Source organism: Alligator sinensis, unplaced genomic scaffold (genome assembly GCF_000455745.1).
Source record: "Alligator sinensis unplaced genomic scaffold, ASM45574v1 scaffold73_1, whole genome shotgun sequence".
Lineage (NCBI taxonomy): Eukaryota > Metazoa > Chordata > Crocodylia > Alligatoridae > Alligator > Alligator sinensis.
In genome coordinates, this window is record NW_005841838.1 from 1,215,817 (window position 1) to 1,226,474 (window position 10,658).

Here is a 10,658-nt window from a genome sequence, read left to right on the forward strand (position 1 = left end):
GGGGGGGGAGGTGGGTTTCCAAAGTGCCAGGAGCTGGGGCAGGCAGGACAGTGATTCCAATCACCAAATCAAATCTGTCTCCCGAATTGGAATCCAAAGCAAATACTAGCCACATCGCACAGGCCTAGTCTACATGTGCACTGCTGTGGAGTTTTTTACTCCGCAGCAGGACAGAGCTTTTAAATACAAGTACTATCCTGCTGCAGAGTAAATTAGTTTACTCCAGCCTAACTGGGCCACACATGTAGACACTGAGACATTTACTGCGCAGTTAATTAGTTAACTGCACAGTAAATGTCTCATGTGGCAGTGTCCACTGTGACTGAAGTTGGAGCCGACCTTGCTGAAGTTAATGGGGATTTTGCCATTAACTTTATTGGGATTGGGCACTGTTGCTAAATGCTAGGAACGGCTGTCCTTGCTGGCTATTGTTTAATTATAGTGCTGTTTCAAAAAAGCAAAATGGCAAGTGCCACAAGACTTTGAAACCTGTCAGTATCTTGTATCCATCTGCAATTCAAGTGCCACATTGGCTCTTTCTTCTCCATCCAGTAGTACATAAATCATACAATAGTGTGCTTGACTCTAAACAGAATCTGGCAGGCTACAACTTCACATCCTGAATGAATACAACTAAAAGATAGTCTAAGCAGCTTAAATGAAATTCAGGCATTGATGAGGGCAAGGAGATTTCTGTACAATCTTCAGATATGTATAAGGGGTATAGGTTGTAGCCGTGTTGGTCTAAGAACATAGGCAGACAAGGTTCTTTGGGTAAATCTGATATCTTTTATGAGACCAACTCAAATAGTTGCAAAAATTCTTTTTTGCAAGCTTTTGGGCACAAACACCCTTTGTCAGGCTGAGGCAGCATCTGCAGTTGGTCTGTGCTCTTCCTGGGTGGAATGAATAGAAAAGAAGCCAGAGGCCAGTATGCATGCAAGGAAGCCAATCAGTAAAAATGTAAATAATAGGAGTCAAAGGATGAGAGACAGGTTGGGGGGGAGTGACTGTAGAATTGGTGCAGTACAGAAGAAAAACCCCTATGAATCACACACCACTGGTTATGACATATCACCCCTCCCTGGAACCTATACGGAAAATCCTTAAACAGTTGCAGCCCATTCTAGAAGAATACCCAGTTCTTAAAGAGATCTTCCCAGAACCACCCAGTAACAAGTGCTGAACCTCACTAATCTCATCACCAGAAGCAAAACCCACTGAATGGATCCAGACCATGCCATGACAAGAAATGTAAAGCCTGCCAACATATCACCACCACCCCCACAATTACAACACCCCACAACAGAATCATCACCATTCCTGCATCTTACAGCTGCACCTCCAGAAATATAATATACCACATCCAATGCACCAAATGCCCTGATGGAAAATACGTAGGAGAGACCAAACAACAACTGCGCACCAGAATGAACGCACACTGGAAATCTGTCAAAGACAAATATACCCAATTACTTGTGGGGGAGCATTTCTCACAAGAAAACCACTCCAACCTCTCAGATCTAATCCTCAAAGGGAATTTACAGAACATTGGGGGGGGGGGGGGGAGGGGTAGTGTGGGGGGGGGGGGGGAAGGGGCTGGACGCAGGGGGCCACTTGGCTATGGGGTCCCCTGCGGCCGCAGGTTTCGCAGGATAGAACGGGCCAGCCCTGTACACACAAAACTTCTAAAAATATGGCTTATAATGAAAGTGTTGCCACCTAATACACTGTTAGAAACAGAACTCATGGTAATAAACTTTAAGCTGTGAAGAAATTAATCAATATTTTGAAACATGCCCCTTTCACTACAGATTTAATTACAGGAGCATATAAACATTTTTAAATCTGTCTAAAGAATGACTCAGATGAGCAGAGATTCTGGTTCATGTTTGCAAGGCTTCAGCCTGCCTCTAAACATAATGAACAAGTATTATGAACAGCAAACAGAATGGGTTCAACTTTCGTTGGCACAGTGGGTTCAACGTTCATTCCTGAATTCTTGGATTCAACTTTGCCATAGATCATACGCAGAAATTAATGTGGTAATCTTGTCTTGGTCTTCAGTGGATATCAACACCAAAAAACAGTCAAATCAAAATTACGTTACATTTCCTCTCTTTATTCCCCTTGTATTTTCCCCACTACAGTCAGGTTGATCCTATGGAATTTACAAGAAGAACCAGTTTTATATTAAGGTAATCTCTCAAACATTGATTGTCACCAATCCTGTTATAAGTAGGATAGACATTTTTACAGCAATTCCCTCTCATCAGAGCAGAGATTTTTGTTTTCTATGTAGAACTTCTCTCTTTTTTTTTTCCTTTAAAAATACTTTAATAATAAAATACCTTAGTGTAAAAAGTTATGTGGCTCAGGGTTTTAAGGCCCACGGAGACAGTGCTGATATAAGTTAATGCCAACAATGAAAACTGATGGAAAGTAAACTGCCTATACAAGTTTTCCCCTGATGTATATTTCTATTCTATTCTGCACTTGGTATGACACACAGATCTAGTCTCAGTGATAAAAATTGCCAAATATAAATTTTTATTCTGAGGAAAAACATGACACTACACAGTGTTTTTAAATCATATTTTCAGAGATCAAACAATGTAAGAAAAGTATTATGATTCACCTTCTTGATCCTTTAAAACAGGGGTGTCAAACATATGGCCTGTGAGCTGGATCTGGTCTGTGGAGCTGTACCATCTGGCCTGCAGTACTGACTGCAGCATGCTCTGGCCCCAACCCCACGTGCAAGGCTAGTTTGGGGCATCCGCTGCACGTGGCATCCATGCCTGACCAACACAGTACGCTGGATCTGGTGCTGGCCCATATCAAGCCCATAGACTACCCCGGCATGCCATATCCAGCATGCAGGGTGGATCCAGCATGGACGCCACATGAAGCTTGCACACCAGACCCACCCTCCATGCTGCATGTAACACACACCTTGGACTGGTCCTATGCACTGTATTCTATGTTGGGTCAGGGCCAACATGTGCTGCATATTGTGTGCATGGCTGGAACCTGGCATGCACACTGTAAGCAGCACATGCAGTCAGTCTAGGACATGCACTGCATGTGGCATCCTTGCGGTCTGGGTACAGCACATAGAGCTAGCATGTGGGCCTAATCCAGCCCACAGATTGGCTCCACATCCCTTATCTGTCCCAGGGAGATGGATGAATTTGACACCCCTGCTTTAAAGAGGAATGATTGGAAACTCATGGTACTTTCTGGGATTGTAAAAGGAAATTTAAAATATTAAAATATATTAAATATATATAAATATATATTTAAAATATTCTGAACTTCAATGCTTTCCAGGGCCATATTGTATGATATTCCTAAATTTTAATTTAAGAGTTTTAACTTTATTGTATTTTCCTTCCTTTTGAAAAATACCCCCCATACTGGAGAAAACCACACCTTTCACAAAAAAGTTTTCACTGGAACTTTTTTTATGAGTCTAGGAAACAACAGAAAGAACTCACTGGGGCAATATGAATATGAACATATGAAATGGACTTGGCACACCTCATCATTACTCTCTGATCAGCTGTCTGAAGTGAACGTGTTCAATGGACCGCTGATTTAAATGCAGTCTTTTGATTTTAAAGTTTCTAGGAAGGCTGGGTGAGATTCAGCAACCCTTATTCATGCAGAATATGAAGTAATGTGTGGAAGTATGGTATTACCCCCATGTCTGAATAAGACTGACAGCATCTGGCCCAGAGTTCTCATCTGGTGCTTGCATTTGTAGGAATCAACTCATCATGATATGGTTACCACTGGCTGGTTGCTCTTCAAAAACTGATGGTCTCTGGGTAAGCATGACCATTTGAAATTAAAGAGATCTCAAACTGGCCCCAATTTACATGGAATTAAAAATTATCATGGAATCAAAATCAGAGAAATAGCTAAAAGATAACGGAAATCTACGTTCCTTCCCATGGTACTGGTGATAGATATGGGCCCAAACTGAAACACTGCATTTAAACCCTTTTGAGCTTTGGGAAAATTCAGGCCAGGGTTCACCTCTGATTGTTACATGTAACGCAAGGAATGCTCTTGTTCGTGGGATACTGTCAGTGTGTGCAGAGCCATGCAAAATGTAAAATAACATGCAGTCCTGCTTCCCTTGCCCAAGCAGCTTTTATTCCAACAGCTTAGTCATTCATCTGTAAAGTCCAGTGGAATTTTGTCACTCATTTTGCTGGCAGCCGGATGGAGTTCTGACTTTATCAAGCCACATGGCAAAGGCACATTAAATACCTCGTTACTAGAAGCAGGCAAACTCTGACAATAAAAATGTCCCCTTTTTAGGTAGGATCATCTACACATGAATTCAAGTGGTCTTAAATGTAATGCATACAGATTAAGCAGGTTTTGGCAGGTGTCTACACATGATGGGCTTTGGGACTAACTTTAGTCCTAGGCCACTTTAGCCCTGCCCTGTGCCCCTGTGGCTACCAGGAGGAGCTCCTGCCTCTGGACACATGGCTGCCAGAACCTGAAGCCATTTGGCAGCCATCTTGGAAACACACCACTGCCCTCTGATCCCTGGCCAGCCCCTTCCTTGCCCAGGAGCCACATGCCCAGCACAGTGGCAGCATGCAGCAGCTCCCTCCTTGCCCACCTTGCCTCCCTGCACCAGGGTTACCCCTGCCCCTGCTCCTGCCCCTGCCCATAATGCTCAGCATCCTGCTGCTCCAGCCTGTCCCCTGCCAGCAATGACCAGTGCCCCATGCTTCTGCTGGCCGTGGTGCTGGCTCTGCTGGCCCCAACAGACACCCCTCCATGCTGAGGCCCAAGTAGAGCCACGCACCTGCCAGCGGGGGCCAGGGTACCAGCTACAGGAGGCCCTGGCCAACCCCATCCTCCTGCACTTCCTGCTCCAGCCCACCTGCCCTGCTGCCCATACACCCCTGCTCCCTTCCTGTCCCCAGCACCATGCTCAGGACATGCACATGATTGAAACAAAGAAACTTTATTTCTCTTACAACATCCATCTCCATCCCTTCCCCCTCAACACACAGTGCCCCTCTACCCCCTCCTCACCTATTAACAATAAAAAACCTGCTAACAAGTAGCAAACTATATAGGGAGCATCCCAGACCTGGGGAAGGAGAGGTGCCCAGCCAGGAGCACTGGGGTTGGGCTCCAGTTGGCCCCCTAGTGGCTGGGTAGACCCAGGACTAAATTATCTGCATTAATCCGGAGTAATGCTTCTACACATGCATTAATCTGCATTAACTAATCCCACTTAAATTTGATACATGGTTTGGGCAGGTATCAATTTTAGGTTCCCATTAGCCTAAAATCTCCATTTTAAGCCACATTAAGGCTACACACATGTAGACGTGTCCGTAATGCAGCTTAAATTGGGCTAATCCACAGTAAATGACTATGTGTAAACACATCCACATAGATCTAGATCCTCAGCTTTGATAAGGCTGATAACAGGGCTGAATGTTAAGGAAACATTAGTATATTTTAAAAGGCACATGTGGCACTGAACAATAACAGAGGTGGCCTAATAATTTTTCTCGTGTATTTCAACAAAATGCCATTGTCTTCAGATAGTGAAAATATTTATAACAAGGATATGCAACATATGCTCTGAGAAACTAAATGTTCCCTATGGACTCATAAAATGTGACCCATGCTGCTATCTCTTCTGAACTGCACGGTGAGGGCTAATCTAATTAAAAACAGGGTTTTACTGCTGAGTGACATAAAACAAAATAAATTACGAGTAATCTATTAAGGAAGATGCAAATATAAGTAAATGTTAAGGATAGTGGCATAGTTAATATTATTCAAGAACATATACATATTAAGTTTAGCTGTTGGACAGCTGTTTAATAGAAGTAGGACATTAACTGCCATGGTCCCCTGCTTTACCTATGCCAGTTTAGGGAGTTATATCTTGTGTTATGTCAGAGTTGACTCAAAAAATTTAGCTTATGGATTGTATAGAATGGTTTGGATAGGGATGACCCGACAGGGAGTTGAACTAGATGACCTCTAGAGGTCACAGCCCTACTTTTCTATGAAATCTATGATTCCTGGCATGCTTCCACCACAGAATGTGGTTGCTTGTGATAGCAAAATATAGGACTGGATCCAGGAGATCCATTATGTTCCATTATGTTCTTGTGGGTCAGATTCATAGAGTTGTTCTTGCAAATGGCCATAAAACAGATGTGCCTTTTAGAGGTTCTGTACTTATTACATTATGGAGACATCTAAGCCAGTCCAAATCCAGCCCGCAGAGCCATGTCATCTGGTCTGCAGAGCTCCCCCAGGTTCAGAGATTTAGCAGCAGAGGAGTGGTGGCAATATTAATTGCTGCTTCCCTGCTGCCAAATTTCCAGACTTGTGGGGAGTTCTGCATGTTGATGTGGCTACCACCAGTCTGCAGTGGAGCCAGTGCACATGGTCAGTCTGCAGCTCAGTCCAGTGCCTGGGGTCAGGCCAGTGTACGGCCAGATCTGATTTGATAGTTGGTTTGATTTGTCAGTTTTCCTGTTGTGATCCCAGCAAAACTGATCTGATGTTGTGTTGCATCAGAGTTGCATTCCATGAAGCAGTCCCTATCCCTTTTTGTGATCAGTGACATTCAGTAAGCTTGCTAATAAAATTGGTATTTTTCAATAAGGGAGTTAGACTGCAGTGTTCAGGACCAGATTCTACAAGCCTTAGGCATGCTATTCTGTTTTTGTTTATATTCAGACAAGAGTAAGAAATGTGGTTGTCATGCAAAGAACTACTTCTCACCCAACTGCTAGCAATATAGTGATGGGAGACTGGTAACAAGGCAAGAACAGAAGGCTTTGGCAATGACCACTTCCTTACATCTGTTCCAGAAGATGTTTTAAGAAGGAAAAATGATGGATCCAAAATCAAGAGAAATAAAAATAACTTGTATCTTTATGAATTAATTATAAGCCTGAACAGCAAGACAGCAGTATCTTCCATCAGCATCATTGGCTACTGTTAGACAGCTTACTCTGTGGGCCAAAATCAAAGACTGTGTGCTGAATTTTACCTTCAGATAAACCAGGGCAATTCCCAGTTAGGTGTTTGTAGTTCATGTGAGTGTGAGTGTATATGCACATGCACAGGTGCATGTTTTAGGAACATAATGAATTCATTCTCAAAATTATCAGGGCAGTGTATCTGTCACCAGCATGACAACAGCAGTGTGAGGTCTCACGTAGGCTGCTGGCAGATGTTAAAGCAATGGCACAATTGGGTTTTGAGAAATGTCATGCCCCATCCCCAAAGCTGGGCAACCTGTCATGCCAGACATGTGTGGTAAGTCATGTGGTTTTGGGGATGAGGTACAAACCAACCACAACCCCCACTGTGCGATAGCCAACTGCCAGCACCCAGGGAGCTGTGTCTCTCTATCCTACACGGCTCCCCGGACATGGCCAGAATTCCTGCTTTGCCCTGCAAAGAGTTTTGAAGCTACATGTGCAGCTAGGGGACAGGGAGTTCCCAGGTCCCTAACTGCCGGTGCCCAACACTGTGAAATGATACCTGCAGCTGGGGAATCTCCCATCTCCCCAGCTGCTGCTTGCAAGGGTGCCCCCAGGAACTTAAAAAAACCAGGTGTTCAGCAGAGGCTCCCAGCTGCATGCCCACTTTTTAAAGGCCCAGGGCACAGTGGGTCTGTAATCAGGGAGATGGTCACTGCCCCAGACCCTGGGCTGTCCCATGCCAGATCCATTACTTATCCCAGACATGCCACATGTTCAATTTAAGGCAATTTAAGGCACAATACAAAGAAGATAAAGATGCTATCCACTATATATGGCATATCTTTGTGGCTTGTTTGTTATTTTATCACACCATAAGTTGGTTTTAACATGTGGCTATTTATGATACGATTAACACCTTAATTGCACCTTAAATGTATTGTGTTCTTGGGTCATTATATTGAACCATACTGCCTGAAGGTAGCTAAGGCAAGTCATGGTACTAAGCATCACCCCCCAAAAAATATTGGTTCTGCCACAAACTGCTGTTTGATCTTAATCAAATCATTCCACTTTTCTAGGTCTCTGTTTTTACCTTTGCGAAAGGAAATGATGATCCAGAATGAAATTCATTCCTGTGTAGAGGACCTGCACAAAACCTAAGCATCATTCCAGATTCACTTAATCTCTGTTACAAAGTTCTTCCCAAAATACTCTGAAAGAAAGTTTACACAAAGCTGGAAGGATTGATTTATGAAGATTAAAAGGAAAAATGTAAATTCACTGAATAACAATGAATGGTGGCATGATGGTCTACAAATATTGGAGGACTGTAAAATCCAAGTACAAAGAAGATTTACACAGAGAAGAATATGGTAGTATAATTAGAACAGGGCTTAAGAAACAAAGCTGAGGAAAATAATTTTGATTGACCACACAATAATTTTTTTCCAGCAGTGGAATGGAGAATGAAACAGGACATCTTCCAACGGGAAGCAGTGTTTGCTCGTAACCACAGATTTTTAAAACTTGACCACACAAAGCATTTGTATGGGCAATGTAAGGAAAAATCCTGTACTGGCCAGGGATTAGACTAGAGGATTCTCTAACCCAGAGATTAAAAGGCTGGAAATGATTTTCTGTTTTAACTTCCTGTACAGCATAGGCCCTAGACTTTTACCAAATTACCCCTGTTGCCCAACAAACCTTTGTTCCGTTAAAATATGACATCCAGAAAGGCATCCCAATCTTCATCTGAAGACATCCTGAGATGAAGAATCCACCATTTCTATTGGTACTCTGTTCCAGTGGTTAATCACCTTAATTGGTAAAAAATACCAAACCCTGTGTTTTATTTCTAATTTGAATGTGCTTGGCTTTGCCTTTCATCCACTGGTAATCCATGGGTCTTTTTCTTCTCCAAGTATGTCCTATGGCTTTGGGGCCTGACCCAAAGCCCTTTGAAACCAATGCAAAGATCCATGATGACCTTAATGGGCTTTGGATCAGGCTCTTGTTAAGTACTCTTTTCTGTCCACACAAATTCATACAGCTGATGCATATTAATAGCAACATATCAGTGCCCTGGTGCTATGTTGCTCCTTAAGTGGCTGTGATTTTTATAGGGAGTGCAGTCTGAATACCTGGGACAGAAAATATTCCCAATGCAGACATTACAGGTAAAGGGCTGTTGCTGCCCATGAATGTCAACTATAAAGGTATTATGGGTGAGAAAATGTTATATTAGCAGAGATGTAAAACAACTGTCCAAAATAGACTCAGCTACCTGTACACATGAAGGACTGCTTTGTTCCCAATCACAGGCAACACGTAGTAGAGCATGGGGGGGGGTGTGCCCCCCCTTGAGATTGCCTGCCACTGGCTTCTGCAGGCTGTCACCACTCACCACTCACAACCCTCCCCCTGCCTACTGCAGACACCGCCGCTGGCATCTGCGGGTGATCCCCACTTGCTGCTCATCACTGATGCTGCCACCTAAAAATGATGCCCCTCCAGTCTTGGGAGGCACCAGTCATTCATGTTCCTGACCACTCACTGAGAAGGTGAAGCATGTACTCCATTCCTTCTCCTGCCAGTCATTAATTTCTCTACAGGCGATAAGCAGATAGCAGCTGCAGAGGTATCCAAAGGATGTGCCTATTATTTTTATAATGTAAAAATGTAAGAGCATTGTGAACAATAATCAACTTCATAAAATAAAGGGCACTCCATTACTGAAACATCTAACCACTTTTGCAATCATTCTAAGTGCTCACCGCTCGTTTTCATCAACATTTTAATGAACTCTTTGAAGTATTTTTTTGGTAAAGGATTCCCCGTTATAATAGTTATAAAGTAGTGGAGCCTGATGCTTCAATATTCCTAGTCAATAGCGGACTTTCTGTTTCACAGGTTTTCACTTTGAATTTATTTTTTAACTAAGTAGCAGCAGATTTGTAGGATGTGTGAGATTATTACATCTTGTTTTAAGATCCTTAAATGGAAGGCATTTTAAAAGTGCTCACATTAGCACTAGGGCTGTATGAAGCTTCGGGGGCTGATTCAATTCAGAGGAGATTCGACCCAATTCGGTCGCTGAATCTCCGAATCAAATCAGGGGACCAATTAAAAGGTCTGAATCGATTTAAAGCTCTCTGAATCAATTTGGAAAAGATTCAGAGAGCTTTGAAGATTTGGACAGTCCCTGCCCACAGCAGCAGGGAGCTGGACCCTGACTCAGAGCTGGTAAGTAGGGGGCGGGGGCAAGGGGGCTTGTGGAGACCATGGGGGGACCCCTGCCAGGCCCCATCCCCTGCCTGCTCCCCCAGCCTCCCCCACAGCTGCCCTGTCCACCCCAGCTCCTGGCCCTTTAAAAGAAGGCCCAGACTCACTGGGTGCTGCCAGGTGTATGTGTGGGGTGGGGGGGAATCCCCACTGTTCCCCATTGCCCCAGATGCTGCAGCAGCCTTGGAGTTTCTGGGGGCTCATGCAGAGCCCTCCATGCAGCGTGGGACAGTAGGGGGCAGTGGGGATCACCCCCCTGCCAGGCAGGAGCCAGTGAATTGGGGCTTCTTTTGTGTTTTTTCTTTAAAAGGGCCAGAGCTGGGGCAGGCAGGGGTTGGGGGGGCTTGTGGCAGGGGCCCCCCCCCCCCCCCCCCCCCC

The 10,658-nt window shown here is 44.0% G+C and overlaps 1 long non-coding RNA gene across 2 annotated transcripts in view; it reads left to right on the forward strand.

The window, feature by feature from the left end:
- The window catches only part of LOC112550174, a 33,364-nt gene extending 24,034 nt beyond the window's left edge, over positions 1–9,330 (forward strand). For both annotated transcript variants that reach the window (XR_003093849.1, XR_003093850.1), the window contains exon 4: positions 8,078–9,330. This is a non-coding gene — a long non-coding RNA (uncharacterized LOC112550174). The remainder of the gene's footprint in view (positions 1–8,077) is intronic.
- The last annotated feature ends 1,328 nt before the right edge of the window (positions 9,331–10,658 follow it).